We start from the raw sequence: 21,242 nt of genomic DNA on the forward strand, positions 1-21,242 counted from the left end.
TGGAAAGCAGAAGGTTTTGGAAAACTCCATACAGTTTTCCAGCAGTTCAAGGATTGGAATGGAAAGGATGGGGCTCTTTCATTCCAAGAATTCCCATGGAAAGGGTGAGTCATTTCGAAGGGGTGCACTTGTTGAAGAACAGAATGCTCCAGGGCAGCTCCCCAACAGGGAAAGAAATCCAATCAGCAGGACCTGCTCCCTTTTGGCCTTCTCTCTACTGCAGTGGACATTCCTGCCAGGAATCTTTTCTGGTGCAGGCTCCTCATGGAGTCAGAGCTTTCTTCATGGTACATTCACCTGGAAAGGGCTGCATAGAACAGCTGATCCCAATCAGCTCTTCTGTGTGAGTGCTGCCGATCCCACCCTATGAAGCGCCTCAGTCCTGTGTGTCTGGACAGCAGCTGGGCAGAACACTAAATGTGAGGGAGGTGTCAGAAAAGAGGAGGTTGTGGCCTGTCCCCAAGCATTGCTGATTCCCACCCACCCCCTTTCACCCCTCATTTCTGTCAAGTTTGGGAACCATCTTCCTCCCCTGGTAGTTGCAGTGGAGGAGTGAGGGGTGTTATGTAAGCTCCAAGAGAAAAGGCACAAAGTAAAATCCTGTGTAGGGAGTCCCAACCTCTGCGTCCTCCACCTTTTGCCCTGAGCTCACTGGAGAAGTTGACATGGATGAAAAGAGAATCAGAGGCCAACTTGCTTAGATGCAAAACAACTTTATTGACTCTAAACAAGAAAAGGAAGTGGTCCTCAGAGAGCACCAGGAGCAGCCACTAAGGTGCAGCAGGGGCATCCGTCTGCTGGTCTGCAGAGAGGGAGGGAGAGAAGCCAACAGATCCCACTAGGCTGGCATTGAGTAGTATTGATTGGAAAGGAATGCAAGAGAGAAAAGAGAGGATAAGAAGGAAGCAAAAGTCAGAAGCTCTACATAGAGTATCCCAGAATTCTGTCTTCATTCCAGCTCCATGTTCTGAGGTCTTGGAGGTTCTTGCCCAAGGATGTTGGCAGCAAATTTAGCAGGAACGACATCTGCTGCCACCAAAGCAGTTGGTGATGCAGGAGATGTCAAAGCCCCAGAGCTGATGGGCACTCCACCACAGCTGAGGATGTTGCCAACGGCAGCAGAGGTGGAGGATCCCACGGCAGTGTTCTGTGGGAAGGAGCTGAGGACGGGGCCGGGCAGGGTCACCAGCACAGCAGGCGGCTCAATGACGACATGGGAGCTCTGGCACTGCCTGACACAGCACTCATTGCAGCTGCTGGCCAGCGGGCAGGGGCCACAGGGCTGGCAGCAAGGGTCGCAGGGCCGGCAGCAGGACATGGCTCGGGGTCACAGGTGCACCTGGCACAGAGGGCAGGGAGGGAGCAGAAAGTGGGGAAACATGAGGAGAAGTACTACACCCAAACACCCTGCAGCCAAGGCAGCTCTTGGCTCACATTGCACTGCCCAGCTCAAAGCCCAGGAGCCCCTCTCAGCCAGGCCCCAAACTCTCTCTGTCTGCACAAGACCTTCCCTCCCCTGCCCTCTCCCAGCAGAAGCAGCTCCCAGCCCTGTGCTACAAGAGCCCCTTCCAGCTGAGACCTACAGCCAGGAAAGAGCTGCTCTTGAAGCAGCAGGAGCAGGAGCAGGATCTTGCCACTCACCTGATTCCTGAGGAGAAGGAGGTGAGAGAAGTGGATGAGAGAGCAGAGACTGGGGCTGCCTTTTATAGCAGTCCTGCCCTGCCTCAGGCCCAGAGGCACCTTTGTGGAAGTCATAGTTTTCTGACCAGCTCATGTCAAATGTGCACCATCCCAGCTAATGGTAGGGCTGTGTCCTGGTTTCCTACGTTGCTGCCTTTTCATTTTCTGGCTTCTGCTGTGTGCATTTGTATTTCCTATCTGAAGTCTTCTCAAATGCCGGGATTCAAGGGCCAAGAATTTCCAGGATGTAAACACGTCAGTGTAGGCCGAATGTTTGGATCGTGGTCGAGTAACATTCCATGTAGGCACACAGTGTTCACCTGTGTTATTCCTGTTGGTTTATTTGTGGCAAAATGTTGTGTGAATCATGCTTATTCTTCTTGTGCACATGCACCAGGGGTGCCATGTGAGGCTAGTGGAAACGTCCTTTACTCCTTCTCCCCATCTCTCTCTGACAAGCATGTTTTGTTTCACTGAGATGGGCTTCTGCTTGCAGGATTTTTTCTTTCTTGCCATACTTACAGTATCTCAGGGAAATTGTGCTGGTCTCATTGACCTCACCCTCTTTCTGTACATTGTCTGTGGGTCCTTTGAGAAGACAAGGACCATTTCTGTGGCCAGATTCCTTCATGGGATGCTTGAGTTCTCTCCTCTCAGAGTTGTCGCCAACACCTCAAGAGACTACCCACTTTTTGGTGGTTTTCTTTTACGAATGTCCAAATTGCAAGGTTCAAGGGAGGCCTTCCTAAGCACATGTGTCAATCTGCAAGTGTTTTCATCATGAGGGCATGTGAAGGTTCTCACAGCTGGCTCCCCTTTGGCATGTCCTTTAGCCCCGCAGTGGCACTGGTTGCCCTGGAGAGATGGAGCCAATATATAGCTGAACAGTGGTGCTTTGACCTTGCAGAGAAATGTCCAGAGAACTGAAATGCAGCCTCTGCCTCCTCCACCTTCCACTTCTTCCTTTATGTTCAGGGAGAAAGCCCAGAAATCCTGCAAGCCTCTACAAGCCTTCATCCCAAATGCATCCCCCTCTGCTGGAGTGTTGCCAGTGAAAGGGTGAGGTGTCCCACTTGTAACAGGGAGGGAACAGCCAGGATTTGTACAAACTGGTGGTTGAGAGGAAGGACCAAAGTCAGAGAGTCCATAGAACATTTCATATTTTATTAATAAAATGCAAACTTGGCATGGAAATAGGGAAAAGGAAAAGGAAAAGGAAAAGGAAAAGGAAAAGGAAAAGGAAAAGGAAAAGGAAAAGGAAAAGGAAAAGGAAAAGGAAAAGGAAAAGGAAAAGGAAAAGGAAAAGGAAAAATGGGAAGGGAAGGGAAGGGAAGGGAAGGGAAGGGAAGGGAAGGGAAGGGAAGGGAAGGGAAGGGAAGGGAAGGGAAGGGAAGGGAAGGGAAGGGAAGGGAAGGGAAGGGAAGGGAAGGGAAGGGAAGGGAAGGGAAGGGAAGGGAAGGGAAGGGAAGGGAAGGGAAGGGAAGGGAAGGGAAGGGAAGGGAAGGGAAGGGAAGGGAAGGGAAGGGAAGGGAAGGGAAGGGAAATCTCAATACTCCTGGCTCATACATCAATCTAGCTGGTATGGTGTCCAGGATCCTGGGAGTACTTCCCAGACTACCTGGGGACACTGATTCAGATAAGATTATCCCTGCAATGGAACCAATCATCTTGCTCCCTGTGCAAATGAGTTTCCATGCCCAATCTGTCCTTCTGGCTCCTTCTGGACAGGGATTGGGGGCTTCAGGGGCCTTTGTGGTCTTGAATCCTCTCTCCTAGGTCAGCGTTAGGTCAACAGCCCATGCCTGCTACTCCACCTTCTACTCTTGCTCTGTGCTGTGTTCTGCTGCTCTCCAGGAGCCACAGCAAAGACACTTCTCCCAGAAAACAGCTTCCCTACCTTCCCAGGGTCCCTTCTCCCACCACATGCTGGACTTTCTCGCCACATGTCTGTACTGCCAATCCTTGGTGGTTATTACCAGCTGTGCTGAGTTGACCTTGGCTGATGGCCAGTGTCCTGCAAGCCATTCTATTACTCTCCTTTCTGAGGTGGATAGGGAAGAGAAAATCAGACGGGAAACAATTTGATGCTTGAGATAAGGCAGTTGGCTAAAGCAAAACCGTGCATAACAATCTGCTGTTGAAATTTTTATTCATCTGATTGTGCTTCACACTGTGTTGGACATTCTATCTTGTGTAAAAGCAATGAGGTTTGGTAGCTGGGGCAGAATACTGCAGGAATGGGCTCTGGGACAAGAGTTCAGTGTTTCCCGCCACATCTGACAGAATCAGCTCCAAGTGTGTCCAAAGGGGACTCTGTGCTACCCAACACAGAGCCCATTTGTCACACTGGTGAAGCCTCTGTGAAAGCGGATTTCATTAGAATTGGTTTGGGTTGGGAAGAAAGGGTTAAAAGCAGAAGAATGAGGAGAATGGTTGTAGGTTCACTCAAGTGACCTTGCAGCTGGGAATGTCAGAGGAGGGTATCAGTGTGGGAAAAACCATAAAGGATGCCTTCTTCTGTTTTATCCTGTGTTTGCAGAATCACTGTGTAGAGACAAGGCTAGTGTTTAGAGACTTGGAGGCCCTGTCATGAACATGCTTGAGATCCCTATTTTGGGAGAGAGAAAAATAAAAATTCAGAGATCAATAAAGCACAGACACATCATAGGACTGGTGTAAAGAGGACCCCTGCCAGCAAGGACTTAACCTAAGGGGGGACAATGTTCCCACTTGTGCATCTCTGCCTAAGTGTTGATTCAGCCTCCTGTGTGGAGTGAGGAAAGGAAATAAATTTACTCTTTGCCTCTCCATCATGGTTTTGTGGGTGTTCCATCTGCCCAACTATGTCAACTGGAATACTTGGGATGGAAGGGAACTTCAACAGTTTTTTGTTTGCAACACTCTACCCACCCCACAAAAAATGGGCAAGAATGGCACCCACCAAACCAAGTGGCTCAAAGTCCTGAGCAACCTTGCCTTGAAGACTTGCAGGAGTGAGAAATCTAAAATTTCTCTGGGCAACATGTTCCAGCACCTCATCACTCTCACTGTCAGGATATCTCGGTCTATGTCAGCTCCAAGAGAAAGGGCAGAAGGAAAATCCATAGCAGTGAGTCCCACTCTCTGCTTTTCCACCTTTTTCCTGAGGAGACTGGAAAACTTGTCATGGAAAGAAGGAGAAATCAGAGGCCCAGTTTAGAATGCAAAAATACTTTATTGAGTCTAAAGAAGAAAAGTGGGAACATCAGACACAGCTCAAGGTACAGCAGCTAAGATGCATAGGGGGTGTCCAGCAGCCTGGCCTGCAGATAGAGGGGGAGAAGGAAGGGGCCACTAAGGTGGCATTGGTTGGTGTCATCAAAAAAAGAAAGAAAAAGAGAAGAGAGTGCAGAAGAGGGAACTAAGAGCAAAAAAGTCCAAACAAAATATCCCAAAATTTTGTCTTGATTCCAGCTTCATGTTCTGAGGTCTCGGAGGTTCTGGCACAAGGATGTTGGCAGCAGAATCTTTAGCAAGGACGACAACATCTGCTGCCATAGCAGTTGGTGATGCAGGAGATGTCAAAGCCCCCGGAGCTGATGGGCACTCCACCACAGCTGAGGATGTTGCCAACGGCAGCGGAGGTGGAGGATCCCACGGCGGTGTTCTGTGGGAAGGAGCTGAGGACGGGGCCGGGCAGGGTCACCAGCACAGCAGGCGGCTCAATGACGACATGGGAGCTCTGGCACTGCCTGACACAGCACTCATTGCAGCTGCTGGCCAGCGGGCAGGGGCCACAGGGCTGGCAGCAAGGGTCGCAGGGCTTGCAGCAGGACATGGCTCGGGGTCACAGGTGCACCTGGCACAGAGGAGAGGCAGGAGCAGAAAGTGGGGACACATGAGAAGCAGCACTGCACCCAAACACCCTGCAGCCAAGGCAGCTCTTGGCTCACATTGCACTGCCCAGCTCAAAGCCCAGGAGCCCCTCTCAGCCAGGCCCCAAACTCTCTCTGTCTGCACAAGACCTTCCCTCCCCTGCCCTCTCCCAGCAGAAGCAGCTCCCAGCCCTGTGCTACAAGAGCCCCTTCCAGCTGAGACCTACAGCCAGGAAAGAGCTGCTCTTGAAGCAGCAGGAGCAGGATCTTGCCACTCACCTGATTCCTGAGGAGAAGGAGGTGAGAGAAGTGGATGAGGGAGCAGAGACTGGGGCTGCCTTTTATAGCAGTCCTGCCCTGCCTCAGGCCCAGAGGCACCTTTGTGGAAGTCATAGTTTTCTGACCAGCTCATGTCAAATGTGCACCATCCCAGCTAATGGTAGGGGCTTTGTCCTAATTTTCTGCACTACTAGCTTTTCATTTCCTGTCTAATTCTTTGTGCCTTCCTATCTGAAGTCTTCTGTAAGTGCTGGGATGAGAGGCCCATATATTTCCAAGATATAAACACGTCAGCTCAGCCAGAAGTCTCAGATGGTAGCATTCCATGTGGTCAGTTGATGTGAACCTGTGTCATGTCTGTATGGGTGTTTGGGCTGAAATTGTCAGGGAACGTACACTGCTCTCATTCCTGCATGCAAAGGACAGCCATGTGAAGGGACATTAAGCATCCTTTTCTGGTTTTCCTCCCTGACTCTCTATAGCAGTCAGTCATTGCTGCAATGACCCCATTGCTGCACAAATATTGCTCTCAGGAAAATTCAGCTGGTCTCATTGCCTCATCCTCTTCCTGTGCAGCCTCCGTTGGTCATCTGTGAACACCAGGAGTTTGTCTGTGACCTGGTCTTTCCCCAGTATTACTGGGTCCTCTCCTGTAAGAGTTGCTCCCAACAAGTCCTCAGCAGAGCTCTGAGTTGCTGGTATTTTTTTGGCCTTCTATGAATAGAAAGACTTTTGCTTGGCTCCATGCACATGACCAAACATGAGTTAGTCTGTGTGTGTGTGTGTTTACCTCATCATGAGGGCATGTGAACATTCTCTCAGTCGCCCCCCACCTTGTGTCCTTCAGCACCACAGAGTAGCCCGGCATCTTTGTCAGAAGCCAATCTACAACTGAATGGTGCTTGCAGAGAAGTACCCACAGAACTGAAATGCAGCCTCTCCTTCATCCTCCATTTCTTGCTTTATATTCAGGAAAAAAGGCCAAGAATATCTTCCCAACCTGAAAGATTTTCATTCCTTAATCGAAAATTGAAGAAGGGGAGTATGGCTTTGTCTCGGTTTGAAAGACAGGTGTCTGCCAAGAAAGCTGGCAATCTCTGTTGGAATGGACAATATGACCCCCTTTCCTCCAAATTATTATTACTTTGAAATTAAAGGGCTTTCTGGCAAAGATAGGAAAAAGAAATAATAGCTCTTTACCAGTATGTAGGTATTTAACAAGGCAAACAAACAACAACAGCAGCAACAACAAACAAAAGAACCCAGAAAACCCAATTATCAATCTCTTCCTGCTCTCTTTCCCCTTGGCTGCAGTTCCGGGCACGGCCGGCAGGGGCGCTGGTGGCTCCCGGCCGGGCAGGGCGGGTGCGGTGATTCCCCCGCGCCTGCAGGGGGCGCTGTGGCGCGGGCTCGGCCGCCTCTCTGCGTGTGGGTAATGGCGGCGCAGCCGGGGCAGGGATGGAGAAGGGGCTTCAATACAAACCCACAGGCGCAGCCGGGCCCGGTGCCCCTCGGGATGAGCTGTAGCAGGAACCTCGGGGCAGCAGCTGGAACGGCAGGGGTGAGCAGATACTGGAATGGTAGATGAGATGTGTCAGAGACTCCGCAGCTGCAGCGGGAGCCGCAGGGTGCCCGGCGGGCAGGGGTGCAGGGTCACAGTGTAGTGAAGAACCCAGAACAGTGGCGGAGAAGCAGCGGGGCTGGGCAGCGGCAGCCTGGCTCCCAAACACAGCCGGGAGAAGGTCCCTTGGAGGGGAAAGGGGATCAGGGATCCTGGGGCTTCCCCTGAGGCAGTGGAGCAGATGGTGAAGGGTCCCCTGTTTGGTGAGATAGTGTGTTAATAATCCCAGTGCAATGGCCACTCTTTAAGAGCAGAGCTCCACTCATGGTAGGACAAGGCAGCAGGAGGCAGAACCCCACAGTGTTGGTGAATTCTTCCCACTGTGACCACAGCCTCTTTCCTCTTCCTAATGCTAAGTGAGCAAGACACAGAAGCTGAGCCCAGCTCACTTTTTTTTCCCAGCCCAAATTCTCAAGGTATCTCTGCACCTCTGAAAGAAACCCTCAGATAAGACAGCAGCCAGCTGCACCGTTCCAGGAACAACTTATTTTGTCTCTCTTAAGTAGCCAGTTGTTATTGCCTCTAGCAACAAAATTGGGAAAAAATTCCCTAGGAGAAAGAAAACAAAAGGAAAACAAAACCCCTAACCTCCAACAGCCTTGAAGCTCTAAATACAATTTCCCAAAGCTCTGTCTTCTGGCCAGGACCCTGTCCTGAGGTCTTGGAGATTTTTCCCCAGGGACACTCCCAGCAGCTTTAGCAGCTTTTCAGGTAGGCATCTTCTGTGATTAAAAACAATTTTATGTCCAGACGGAGGAAAAAGTAGAAGTTCAGCAAGCACAGTCTGTGCAATCATTGGACAATATTTACACCCCTTTGGGAGTCTGATAAATGTGTATTGTCTTCTCTTCCAGGCAAATGTGAATTTACATGTCATGTTCTCAGCATGGAATAAAAACCCATTTCTTTTACATCCCTGGTTGCCATCCATGAGTGGGTGGCTCTCTGAATTTGAGGTGTAAAGAATTTAGCACAGCAGCAGTTAAAAATGCAGTGTTGGCATGATACCAAAATTATTCAGATATAAACCTTCTAACACAGTTTTCAGAAAGTAGGCATTTTTTTATTGCAGTGCTGGGCAGAGGATCCTGCCTCCAATAAAGTGCACCAAGCATAGGGTAAACAGAATTTTTATCATACACACTGATTACATATTCATTTTCTATCCCTGCTTACTTGATATATATGCATTACTTTAATTTACATAGTCACACCTCTTATTGCAAGTCATTATTTGATCTTTTGGGGTCTTCTTCAGTGGTCATCAATGTCAGATCTCCCAAAATTTTTAGGGGGCTGTTCCTTGAGCTCAGCTTTTGAGTAATGCACAATTGTTCATGTATTGTTCTTCATGACTTCTGTTTCTCCAAGGCTACATTGTTCCATTAATTTGGTAAGAGTAAAATGCTGTTCTATTCTACTGTTCTTATCAGGCATTCAAACATTTGGCCTTGATTTCAGGCCCTCAGGGAGCAGAGAGGAGCTCCAGCATCAGCTAGCATCACCACACGGGGAAACCACCCACTATCTCTCCTCTTGAAGGGTTTTCATTAAAAGCAAGCTTCCTGGCAAAGTGGTTGGGCCTTTGCCAGATGCAGCCTTTCATCTGCAGAAGCTGCAGCTGCCTGCTCTGACTCCTGCCAAGTTCAGCTGTTTGCTATCGGTCTTTCCAGGCAACCTGCAGCCTTCCTTTCCCCATAGGCTTATGCTCTTGGAAAAGCCACCATCTACATCTGAACCCAGTCCCTAAGCCAGTTCCTTCACTCCTGCTCCCTCCATGCCCTGGAATCAGTTTTATCCTATCTGGCTACTATTGAGACTCTCCTGAGCGGATGCAAGGCCCTATTCAAACTGACTGATTCCAGAGGCTGACAGGGAAGTTTTATCCCTTCCTTCTGCGTCTCCTGGACTTCCCATCCCTCCTGATGCAGCATGAACATGTCATCCTGAGAGCTCCTTTGCTGAATTGAAACTTTGCAGCTCCTGTTCACTGAACTAGAAGAGACAACTAGACAGAGTAAACTAGTAAAGGAGTGTTCCAAGATGAATATTTTTGGAGGGAGAAAGGGAGGAAGGGAGGAAGGGAGGAAGGGAGGAAGGGAGGAAGGGAGTCCTGGCTTCAGTGTCAATCCAGCTGATGGAGTATCCAGGGTCCTGGCGGTGCTGCCTGGGTTTTGTGGGGCTGCCTTTTTATAGATGTGCTTCCCTGCCTTGGAGCTAAGTTTCCCATTTCTATGCAAACTTGTTATCAACTGCAGTTTGTTCTTTTAGACATTTCTAGAAATGGGTCAGAGGGCTTTGGGGGTCTTTGGTGGTCTTGGTCCTCTGCATTTTGTTGGCCTTTGGTCAACAGTCCATGCCTACTTCTCCACCTCATTCCTGCTCTTACCCTGTGCTGTGCTTCTCTCCAGCAGCCAGAACAAGGACATTTGTCCTGGAAAAGTGCTGTCCTACCTCCACATGGCCACTTGTCCAGCCACATCCCATTTGTTCTCACGGCGTCTTCTTACCAAGAACCCTCAGGTGGCTCCACAGCCATCAAGCTGTGGGTTTGAGACATGCACAAGAGTCCCTCATCTTCTAATGCTCCTACACCAGTGCTCAGTGAGATGGACACAGACGGTGTCTGAGCCATGAACTCTGGGCAGGAAGAGCATAGGGGAGCTAAACAAAGTCCATGGGGCATTGTGTGCCTGAGCTGTTATTTTGCTGTGCCTTCAGGACTTCCTGAAGATGATGTGAGAAAAAACAGGATGTGGCTGGAGAAGGGACCATACAGAGGTAGGCAGCTTGATTCTTGGACAAACAACCTTGCTGTAGTTCCTGGAGAGAAGCACAAAACAGGACAGCACAAGGACAGGAATGAGGCCACAAAGCGCATATGGACTGTGGGGAGGGGGGGAATCAAGGTCACCAAAGACCCCTGAAGCCTCCAACGCATTTCCAGAAAAGTCTGAAAGAACAGACTGTGCATGAGAGCTCCTTTGCATAAAAAGTGAGAAACCTATCTTTGGGGCAGAGAAACCTATCCATGAGAAGGTGTCCCCTCAAGTCAGAGTACTGTCCTCATGTTGCGTTCCACTGTGGGGAACTACGAGGAGTTCTTTCAAAACTAGATGGTCCAGAACAAAATTAAGGCAACTGAGACAACATGGTATCTGAGAACAGTTTATTGGTAATGAAAAAACAACAACAAAAACAAAAAAGGAGTTGCCCTACTAATGAGGGCTAGAAAAGACTGAAAAGGGGGAAGGAAAATGGAAAAGGATGGGAATGAGGAGACAGAGAGAGGAGAGAAGGAGAGAGCAAAAGCAGGTATTACCATGAGAAGCTAGGGCAGTGCTGTCGATGTCTGCACTGCAGGGGTGTGTGCGTGCTGCCTGCCAGGGAGCCTGTGCAGCTCTCAGAGAGGCACAGCCCCACAGGCACAGCTCCCACGACAATGGGCAGCCGGACACCAGGTGAGTGGGAACTGGGAGGAAGGTGAGGGACCCTGGGCAGGGTGGTGGTGGGGATTGTACTGGCAGGCTGGATCAGAGGCAAGCAGGGCTGGACACAGGTGGCTCAGGCAGGAACACAGGGACAAAGTGGGCAGGGCAATGGACAGGAACACAGAGAGGCAGGACAGGCAGCAAGTGGGATGGGTGAAGGGGTAGGGCAGGACACAGGCTACACATGAGTCTCAGAGGTCACCTGGTGTCCTGCCAAGTGCCCAGGTAGAGGGAAGGCGAGTACACGAGGGTGAGCAAGGGCCAGTGAGGGCAGAAGAGCCAAAAGGCAGGCTGGAGCCAGGGCAAAAAGGACAACAAAACAGGCTATGGCCAGGACAAAGAAGCAGAACTCAGCAGGCTGGAGCCAAGGCAAAACCACAAGACTCAAAAGGGCTCCGGACTCCAAAAGCCCCGACTCAAAAAAGCCCCCGAAAGACAAGACTCAGACAGCCAAACCAAAAAGCCCAAAGCCAAAAAGCCCTAAGAGCTCCAGAGCTTGTGATGCAGTTACTTTTATGCCCCCTGGATCCTCCCAAAGTCTGCCTGCTGACAGGAGACCATTGACCCAGTAAAATATTTGGTGGCAGTCTCTTGGAGACTTTTTCCATCTGATTGGAGAACCTGTCTGGAGAGCACAATGTCTTTGGTGTTCCCCTGCTGAATGCCTCTCCCATGTGAGACATGAACTGGTTGCCAGGCAAAGTCTCCCGAGAGACAAGGCTCTCTCCCATCTTTTAGTTGACTCCTGCAAGTGGCATATGTGCAACGCCTCCCCCACATGCCTCTGACAACCAGTATTGAGACAGAAATCAAAATTAAATTGGCTCTTCACACCTTATGACCTAGGACATCCAAGGGACTGGACTGGCACAGCTGGATGGATGCTGAAATCAGGACTGACACTCCAGCAGCTGGATCAACACTGAAACCAGGACTGAGATCTCATGCACTGGATCAACATTGAAACTGGAACTGACATTTTATCAGCTGGATGGAAGCTGGAACAAGGGCCAGTGATCTGTTTTTCTTTTTTCTCTCTCTTTCCCTCTCTCTTTACCTCTCTCTCTTTTTCCCCCATTAATTCATCTCCACCTCTTTAATTTCTCTCTTCCCTTTCACCAAACTTCTAAATCCAAAACACACTGCCATTGTTTATATAGTAGGTCTGGGACTAATCTAACATACCAATCTCCACACTAAGTGTGTAATTTACTAATAAAACTTCACTAATTTTACTAATAAAACTTTCTGATTGTTCATGGACCATCTGACTTCTGCCGTTCCTTTTGACCTTGCGCATTTAAGAATCTTGAGTGTTTCCTTCAACTTAACAGTGCAACCCCACAGTCTGCTCAACTTGATTGGCAGATGCTGATCCCAGCTTCTGCATCACCTCAGCCCTGCATGTCTGGACAGCATCTGGGTCCTGCCACATGCTAAAGGACTCTGTGAGGTACCTGTCTCATCTGCCTTTGGCCATATGTGCTGTTCATGGGCCCTAGAGTGGGTAACGCAGGGGAGGAGAAGGAAGAGATGAGGCTGTGAGCTGTTCCCAGACATTGCTATTTCCCTTCCTCATTCCTGCCTCCCTTTGGAGCCATCTTTTTCCTGTTTGCCATTGGCTGTGGAGTAGCCAGGGATGTTCTTCAGCAGCTCCAAAGGAAAATGCACAAAGTAAAATCCACTACATGGAGTCCCACACTCTGCCTCTCCATCTTTTACCCTGAGCATAATGGAAGACTTTCCATGGCAAAAAAAGAAGATATGGAGGACAAGGCTTGGATGCAAAACAACTTTATTGAATGTAAAGTGGAAAAGGACATGGCTCACAGAGGCCAAGAGGAGCAGCCACTAAGATGCAGTGGAGTTCCTGCAGGGGGTGCATCTGCCTGCCCTGCAGAAAGAGGGAGGGCAAAACATCCCCCTAGGCTGGTCTGGCAAGACACAGACAGTAAGTATAAGAGAGGGAAGGGTACAAGAAGCAAAGAGAAGCCTGGAGCTCTAAATACAATGTTCCAAAGCTCTATCTCTGCACAGAACCAGGTTCAGAGATCTTGGAAGTTCATGCCCAAGGATGTTGCCAGCAGATTTAGCAGGGACGACATCTGCTGCCACCAAAGCAGTTGGTGATGCAGGAGATGTCAAAGCCCCCAGAGCTGATGGGCACTCCACCACAGCTGAGGATGTTGCCAACAGCAGCGGAGGTGGAGGATCCCACGGCGGTGTTCTGTGGGAAGGAGCTGAGGATGGGGCCGGGCAGGGTCACCACCACGGGCGAGGGCTGGATGGCCACGTGAGAATCCTGGCACTGCCTGACACAGCACTCATTGCAGCTGCTGCCCAGGGGGGTGGGGCCACAGGGCTGGCAGCAAGGGTCACAGGGACATGGCTCGGGGTCACAGGTGCACCTGGCACAGAGGGCAGGGAGGAGCACAAAGTGGGGACACATGAGGAGAAGTACTACACCCAAACACCCTGCAGCCAAGGCAGCTCTTGGCTCACATTGCACTGCCCAGCTCAAAGCCCAGGAGCCCCTCTCAGCCAGGCCCCAAACTCTCTCTGTCTGCACAAGACCTTCCCTCCCCTGCCCTCTCCCAGCAGAAGCAGCTCCCAGCCCTGTGCTACAAGAGCCCCTCTCAGCTGAGACCTACAGCCAGGAAAGAGCTGCTCTTGAAGCAGCAGGAGCAGGATCTTCTCACTCACCTGATTCCTGAGGAGAAGGAGGTGAGAGAAGTGGATGAGAGAGCAGAGACTGGGGCTGCCTTTTATAGCAGTCCTGCCCTGCCTCAGGCCCAGAGGCACCTTTGTGGAAGTCATAATTTTCTGACCAGCTCATGTCAAATGTGCACCATCCCAGCTAATGGTAGGGGCTGTGTCCTGGTTTCCTGCATTGCTACCTTTTCATTTCCTGGCACATGCCATATTCTCTCCCCCTTCAGGGCTTTTGTAAGTGCTGGAAGAACAAGCCCAAGGATTTCCGGGACATAAACACATCAGCACCTGCAGAATGCTCAGATCAAGGGCTGTTGGCATTCCATGTGGTCAGCTGTTGTGAACGTGTCATTCCTGTGGGTTTGTTTGTAGCAAAGTTGCCAGGAAATGGGCACCACTTTTGTGCTTCTTGCCCAAGGACTGCCGTGTGAGGGGCCATGCTGTGTCAGCAGAGACCTCAGCTGCTGAATTTTTACTGTCGTTACATGAGTGCACATATTTTTGTGTTGTTCCAGGCAGACCAGTGAATTGAAGTCCCTGAATTGATCCTCTTATGCTGGAGCTTTGCTGGTGACTGCGATTGGACAGAGGTTCCTCCTCTCCAGACCAATGCCAGATGTACTTGTACAGCTCATCTGCCTGGTACTGAGTGAGGAAGTGGTTTTGTCTCTCAGCAAATGGGTGCTGGACTGAAGGGATTGGAGCCTGGGTTGTGCTCTGTTGTGAGATGCAGAACAGACTTTCTGTGTGGTATGGGGGAAGTCAAACACCTCTGAGTTAAATTCCTTTCATGTTCAAGTACCAGGGCCTCCATACCCTGCCAAAAATTGCATGCCTAGCAACTCTGTCTGGAAAGGTAGGAAGGTGTGATTTATTTTTTTTCAGGCTAACTGCTGAAATTCTGCTGCTTTTTCATGATCAGGCCTGTTAAAGTTGATCTTTGCATAAAAAATGACTGTCGTGTTCTGACTGTAACCTCTCATTCTGTATCCCACTGTGGAGGAAATAGAAGAGAACCAGAGATGAGGAAGAGCAGTTGCATCTGTGAAAAAGAGTTGGAGATAGAGTGCAGGGGCAGCACACATTTTCAGGGCTGAGGCATCTTGCAGACAGCACATTCCCAACTCTCAGCACACAGAGCACCTCTGGGAGAGGAAAGGTTATTCACAGGGGCTGGCAAGATGACACAGACAAGCCACCACCACTTCTGGCCATGGTACTGGAAACAGAGCACCAGTCAGAACAATGCTTGCTGTCTCTTTGCAGGTCACTGCCAATGCAATCCCATCCTGGGACAGTTCCATGGCAGAAGCTCTCTCCTCCCCCATTTCCTCTTCCCTTAGGCAATAACCCCAGCCCTTCATAGCAAAAGGTTCTTTTTCACATCTCTGGGTGCATGGGGAAAATTAGGTTGCCAGGGGAGAACTGAGGCCCCTTCCCACAGAGCTCAGCCTTGAACCAAAGGGTCCTCTGACTAGATGCTATCACAGGAGAACTCTACTTGGCCTCTGTCCCTCTCTCCCACCTGTCCTGAAGTGTGGAGCTCACGGGGAACACCCTTTAGTGCTTGAACCTCACAAATTTGGGACTGCAAAGACAGTTGAGATCTTCTGAAAGACCTGTCTGGGAAACATACAGAGTAGATTGGCCAGGAAAGAGGGTCAGTCAGGGATAGAGGGTTGGGAAAAGAACAAAATAGAGCTGAGTTGGGGAACATTTGTTTAAAACATTGACAATGAAAAAATAAGACAAGATCTTGAGAAAGAACAAAAGAGAAAAAAAACAAAATCCTCTCTCCCCAGAAACAACCCTTAAATTAACTTCAGTGTCCTTGGACGTGGCAGGGGGTGTTTGGACTAGATGGTCCTTAGGGTCCCTTCCCAATTAGCATTCTATGATTTTTTGATCCTATAATTTAGTTCATCCACACTTCTTTCAAAAAGATTCAACTTCCATCCTTCATTCATGAATCTTCTATTTCCTGTGCCCTACATGGCACTGTGGGGAGTGGAATGGGGGAGTTTTGGTCAGTGCAGAACTGTTCTTTTCAGTCTCCTCACATTTTTCTCTTTTCCAGGATGAGCCTTTCCTATAGGTTGCAGTCCTTCAGGGTTGGCATGGATAGGAGAATACTACTTTGCCACTATGGCTTTTCCATGAGCAAACACATAGAAATGATCCAGCTTTACATTACATGCCTGCATGGGATGCCACCAGTCCTGGACTTGAACATTCTGCCTGTCACAATGTTTTTATGATGCCGGAAATTCTTGAACCACTAATCTCAGCACTTACAGAAGAATTTATGTAGAAAAGCACGTGGCAGGTGCCAGAAAATGAAAAGGACACAGCCCCCACTATTAGCTGGGATGGTGCACATTTGACATGAGCTGGTCAGAAAATTATGACTTCCACAAAGGTGCCTCTGGGCCTGAGGCAGGGCAGGACTGCTATAAAAGGCAGCCCCAGTCTCTGCTCTCTCATCCACTTCTCTCACCTCCTTCTCCTCAGGAATCAGGTAAGTGGCAAGATCCTGCTCCTGCTCCTGCTCCTGCTGCTTCAAGAGCAGCTCTTTCCTGGCTGTAGGTCTCAGCTGGAAGGGGCTCTTGTAGCACAGGGCTGGGAGCTGCTTCTGCTGGGAGAGGGCAGGGGAGGGAAGGTCTTGTGCAGACAGAGAAAGGCTGGGACTTGGCTGAGAGGGGCTCCTGGGCTTTGAGCTGGGCAGTGCAATGTGAGCCAAGAGCTGCCTTGGCTGCAGGGTGTTTGGGTGCAGTGCTGCTCCTCATGTTTCCCCACTTTCTGCTCCTGCCTCTCCTCTGTGCCAGGTGCACCTGTGACCCCGAGCCATGTCCTGCTGCAAGCCCTGCGACCCTTGCTGCCAGCCCTGCGGCCCCTGCCCACTGGGCAGCAGCTGCAATGAGTGCTGTGTCAGGCAGTGCCAAGACTCCCACGTGGCCATCCAGCCCTCGCCCGTGGTGGTGACCCTGCCTGGCCCCATCCTCAGCTCCTTCCCACAGAACACCGTGGTGGGTTCCTCCACCTCCGCTGCCGTTGGCAGCATCCTCAGCTGTGATGGAGTGCCCATCAGCTCCGGGGGCTTTGACCTCTCCTGCATCACCAACTGCTACGGTGGCAGCAGATGTCGTCCCTGCTAATTCTGCTGGCAAATCCTCGGGCAAGAACCTCCAAGATCCCTGAACCTGGTTCTGTGCAGAGATAGAGCTTTGGGACATTGTATTTACAGCTTCAACGCATTATTCCCTTCTACTTTTTTTGTCCTCTGTTTTCTCTCCCAAACCAGCCTAGTGGGGACATGTTGCCCTGCCTTCCTCTGCAGGGTGGGCAGATGCACCCGCTGTAGGAACTCCACTGCATCTTACTGGCTGCTAATGGTGCTCTTTGTGAGCCACCTCCTTTTCTTGCTTAGAGTCAATAAAGTTGTTTTGCATCCCAGCCTTGTCCTCCAAGTTCCCTTTCTTTCCACAGAAAGTCTCCCTCTCTGCTCAGGGTAAAAGGTGGGGAGGTAGAGGGTGGGAGTCCCTGCAGTTAATTTTCATTTGTGCCTTTTCCCCTTGGAGCTGAGGAAAACCTACCTGGATAATGCTGGGGGGTTGCGTGTGCTTCCTTTTGTTCTTTCTCACCTATGGAATTTTTTGCCTATTAGTTGAGGGGAAAACCTCATGCCTGGTACTTGTTGGGCGCTTGAGAAACACAAAGAGTTTGGCTGAGCCCAGGGGGGAAGGGGGGCAGGGGAAGGGGAGGGTGGGGGCAGCTGGGGCTGGCTGGTTTCTTGAGCCTGAGAGGAAGACACTCTCTCGGAGCTGTTGCGGTTTGGAGAGGAGAATTCACCATCACCCAGATGGAGCTTCTGCTTCTTCTTCCCTCTTCATTGGTGGTCTCACACCCTGCCGGGACGTGCCAGTGCCAGCCACCACTGCGGAGCTGCTGATACACCTCAGACACCGACCCAGGATCTCAGCTCATCCCTGCTGTTCCAGCTGAGTGTTCCTCAGAGCCTTGCAGGAGCACCGGGACTGCCCGAGGGGGTTTGTGAAGCAAAGCCTCTCCTCCATCCCTTCCCGTCTCAGTTGAGAAAGCTGTCATGGGATCCCTGGTTCTGTTTTGTTGCTAACACTGTAGTTATTGTTGTTTGTGTGCCTCGTTATACATACTAGTAAAGAACTGTTATTCCTATCCCCAGATCTCTGCCTGAGAGCCCCTTGATTTCAAAATTACAGTAATTTGGAAGGAGTGGGGTCATTTTCATTCCAAGGGAGGCTCCTGCCCTCCCTAGCAGACACCTGTCTTCTAAACTGAGACAATACTGCACAGTCAATGGCCATCAGGAACAGCGAGGCTCCAAAGGATCACAGGAGTGGGTTGATGTGAATTGATAAGTCCAAGTTGCCAAACCACAGCTGAAATGCAAAGAGTAGATTTATTTCATTACCTCATTAACTGAAAGGTCCCAAGGCACTGCCAGGCTGCAGAGACACATAAAATGGGAACAGTGGCATCATTAGGGCCAGTCCAATCCTGGCGGGTCACTGACTGTCCCAGTATCTCAGTGGGTCTCATGTGAAGTTTCCCACATGGATATTCTCAGCCTTCCCACCTAAAAAGTCACTTTGTGCAAATCCATCATTCTCCTCTCCAAGTCTTTCAGTTTTAACCTTTTTCTCCCAACAGCTGGGAAACAGCAATGTCTGGAAACAGCCACAACCTCATCTCTACCTTCTCCTCCCCTCCATTACCCAGTCTAGGATCCACAGCCTGCACACAGAAGCACAGGCAGAGGAGGTGCACATCTCACAGGGGCCCTCAGCTCATGCAGTGCCCAGCTCTGTCCAAAGATGCAGTGCTGAACTATTTCAGAAGTTAGGATTGGTATCAGCCATATTCAGGATACGCAGTGGTAAATGACTTCTGGTTGCGTTTGTACAAATGACTTTGGGCTTCACTGTTAATTCACATTTCTGCCATGTATGGATAGATGTAATCTGTCAATCATTGCCTTCTTGACTGAAGCATTTGACCAAACCTGTGCCCAAGGGGGACTGCAAGGCAGACAAAGGAAGATGGACCCTGGTGAAGACAAGGTCTGCCATGGACAGCCCACAGATCGAGAGTCATCAAATGGTTTAGGTTAGACAATCTTGTCCCACCGCGCTGCCACGGGCAAGGACACCTTCCACCGGACCAGGCTGCTCAAAGCCTTGCTGTCACCAAAAACTGGGAAATAAACTCTCCAACCAATTTCCTGTGTCAGAAAGGAGATGTTTTATTAGCAGAGCTGGATGCATGAGGATGTCTCCTCTAAGCATGGCCAGTAACCTAACAGACCAGGTTGTACTCTGAAAACGAATACATTTTCATCACTTTATTGAATACATGCATGTATGTTAATTATGTCCATCGACTTGTTTGGATATGGTTCCAGATCTTCTGATGAATCTTTTCTCTGTGAGAGTATCTCAAATATGTGGTCAGGTCATAATATACTTCTCTCATTATTCTTCACTCTGACACACAATACTTGTTCTCATTTTGGGGTTTAGGATTTTTCCTTTTGTTTCTATCTCTTATGGAATTTTGTCCCATCTGTTGCCAAGAAACCATAACAACTGATACTTAAGAGAGACAAAAGAAATTGCCATGGGAAAGATGCAGCTGGCTACTCTCTTAGCTGGAGAGTTTCTCTTGGAGGGGCAGAGACACTGCGATTTTTCGATTTTTCAGCTGGGTTAAAGGGAGCTGGGTGCAACTCTTGCTTTCATGGCATTCGGAGGAAAGCAGGCTGCAGTCGTGGGGAGAGTTCACCACCACTAAGCTCAATCTCCTGCTGACCTCCTACCGTGAGAGAAGTTCTGTTTGTGGGAGTGGCCGTTGCACTGGGACCTTATTAACTAACAACCTATCTCACTAGAGGGGGACCCTTCTCACCATTTCCTCATGTGCCTCAGGGGAGACTCTGGGACCCTGGGCCCTTTCCCGCTCCAGGAAAGCTTCTCCCGGCCGCATTCGGCAGCTGGGCAGCTGCTGCTGAGTTTCTGCTGCCTCTTGCTTGCTGCCCCAGTGAGCCTGCCCTGCAGTTCCAGCTGCCGCTCCGAGGTTCCCTCTGCAGCCCGTCCAGCCTGAGCCGCCATCACCGCCTGAGGGAGACGCGGCCGAGCCACAGCGCCCCCTGCAGGCGCGGGGGAATCACCGCACCCGCCCTGCCCGGCCGGGAGCCACCAGCGCCCCTGCCGGCCGTGCCCGGAACTGCAGCCAAGGGGAAAGCGCCTGCGGCCGAGACAAGGCTGGCCCTGGTGTCTGGTTCTGTTTGGTGCTGCTGCCGGGTTCTGAAAACAACTGTTATTTCTTTTCCCATCTCTTTGCCTGAAAGCCCCTTAATTTCAAAGTTACAATAATTTGGAGGGAATGGGGTCATATTCTCCATTCCAAGGGAGGTTCCCGCCTTCCTTGGCAGACACCTCTCTTTCAAACCAAGACATTGCAAAACTAAGATATTGGCTACTACATATTAATTACTGATACAGGTAAATAAAGAAGCGTTAGCTGACACAAGACTTATCAATCACAGATGTAGGGAGTTAACACAAGGTCACATTAATCTCTGGAATTTATAATAAGCACTGCCTGCTACAAAACTAAGCATTAACCATGAATATAGAAACATACACTATGTGCTAAAGTCAAAAGAATTTTCCAGCATCTTCCCCCATTGCTGCAGACTCCTTGAAGAAATAGAACTTTTTCAGTAACAAATTCCCCCTCTGAGACTTTAATATAATTTCTTTAAAGTGTCATAGCCAGTTGTTTTATTGCCCAAGTCTGCACAGCAGTAAGCACTGAATTAAGCAACAAGTGATTAATGTCATGAGTACCACATGAAATCCTGGTAAGTGCAACAGATTGTTTTAACCATCCTAAGTTTAGGAGTGTGGGGCCATGAAACCATCCAAGAGAAAGCCATTCCTGTCTCTCTAGCACTTGTGGCTGGATTCTTAAGTTGTTTCTTTCTTTTCTATTAGTCCAGAGTTATTGGAAAGATTGAATCAATACATTCCTTTAAATTCTTCACATCCCTGATTATGTCTCAACACCAAGTAGTCAATTGCTGCTCGATTTTCAAGGGCAGCTTCTCTGACTTGTGTCATTTATGTACTTTGAGTTGTTTATGTTTGTGAAGTGTAATTTATATCTTTAACTAAAGCACATATGGTTCTCTTTATGGTGGGATAGTTCACCCCAACTCCAGGTGTTCAAAAGTTCCAGTTCACTCTCACTGTACAGGGTCACTTGGGAATCACAACCCTCTGTCAACTGATAAGCTGAGCAGTTTTCTCTTTTGTGCTTCACACTGGTGAAATAGTTTCTTGGTGAAATAGTAGAAGAGTTAATCTACCAGTGGCAATGGGCCCTCAAGGAATATTGGCCAGGACATATGGGTAGGCCTGTCAGCCACACAGCAAAACCCATCCTATAGGCAACTTTGTGTGCTCCCAGGCATAAGAATTTTGTTCTGTGCTATTGCATTTTAAGGGAGGTTGTAGCTGTCTTAGATGTTAACGCTCAGAGGAGCAATTGACAAATGTTACACAT

General features: G+C 49.7%; 4 pseudogenes; 1 reads left to right on the forward strand and 3 right to left on the reverse strand.

Annotated features, from left to right (window-relative positions):
* Nucleotides 1-1,010: 1,010 nt before the first annotated feature.
* On the reverse strand, nucleotides 1,011-2,256 carry LOC131588740 (feather keratin Cos2-2-like; annotated as a pseudogene).
* Nucleotides 2,257-5,188: 2,932 nt separating this feature from the next.
* On the reverse strand, nucleotides 5,189-5,949 carry LOC131588999 (feather keratin Cos2-2-like; annotated as a pseudogene).
* Nucleotides 5,950-13,014: 7,065 nt separating this feature from the next.
* On the reverse strand, nucleotides 13,015-13,761 carry LOC131588957 (feather keratin Cos1-2-like; annotated as a pseudogene).
* A 2,258-nt stretch (nucleotides 13,762-16,019) lies between these two features.
* LOC131588945 (feather keratin Cos1-2-like) lies at nucleotides 16,020-16,792 on the forward strand (annotated as a pseudogene).
* Nucleotides 16,793-21,242: the final 4,450 nt, after the last annotated feature.

The sequence above is a fragment of the Poecile atricapillus genome, chromosome 27 (genome assembly GCF_030490865.1).
Source record: "Poecile atricapillus isolate bPoeAtr1 chromosome 27, bPoeAtr1.hap1, whole genome shotgun sequence".
Classification (NCBI taxonomy): Eukaryota; Metazoa; Chordata; class Aves; order Passeriformes; family Paridae; genus Poecile; species Poecile atricapillus.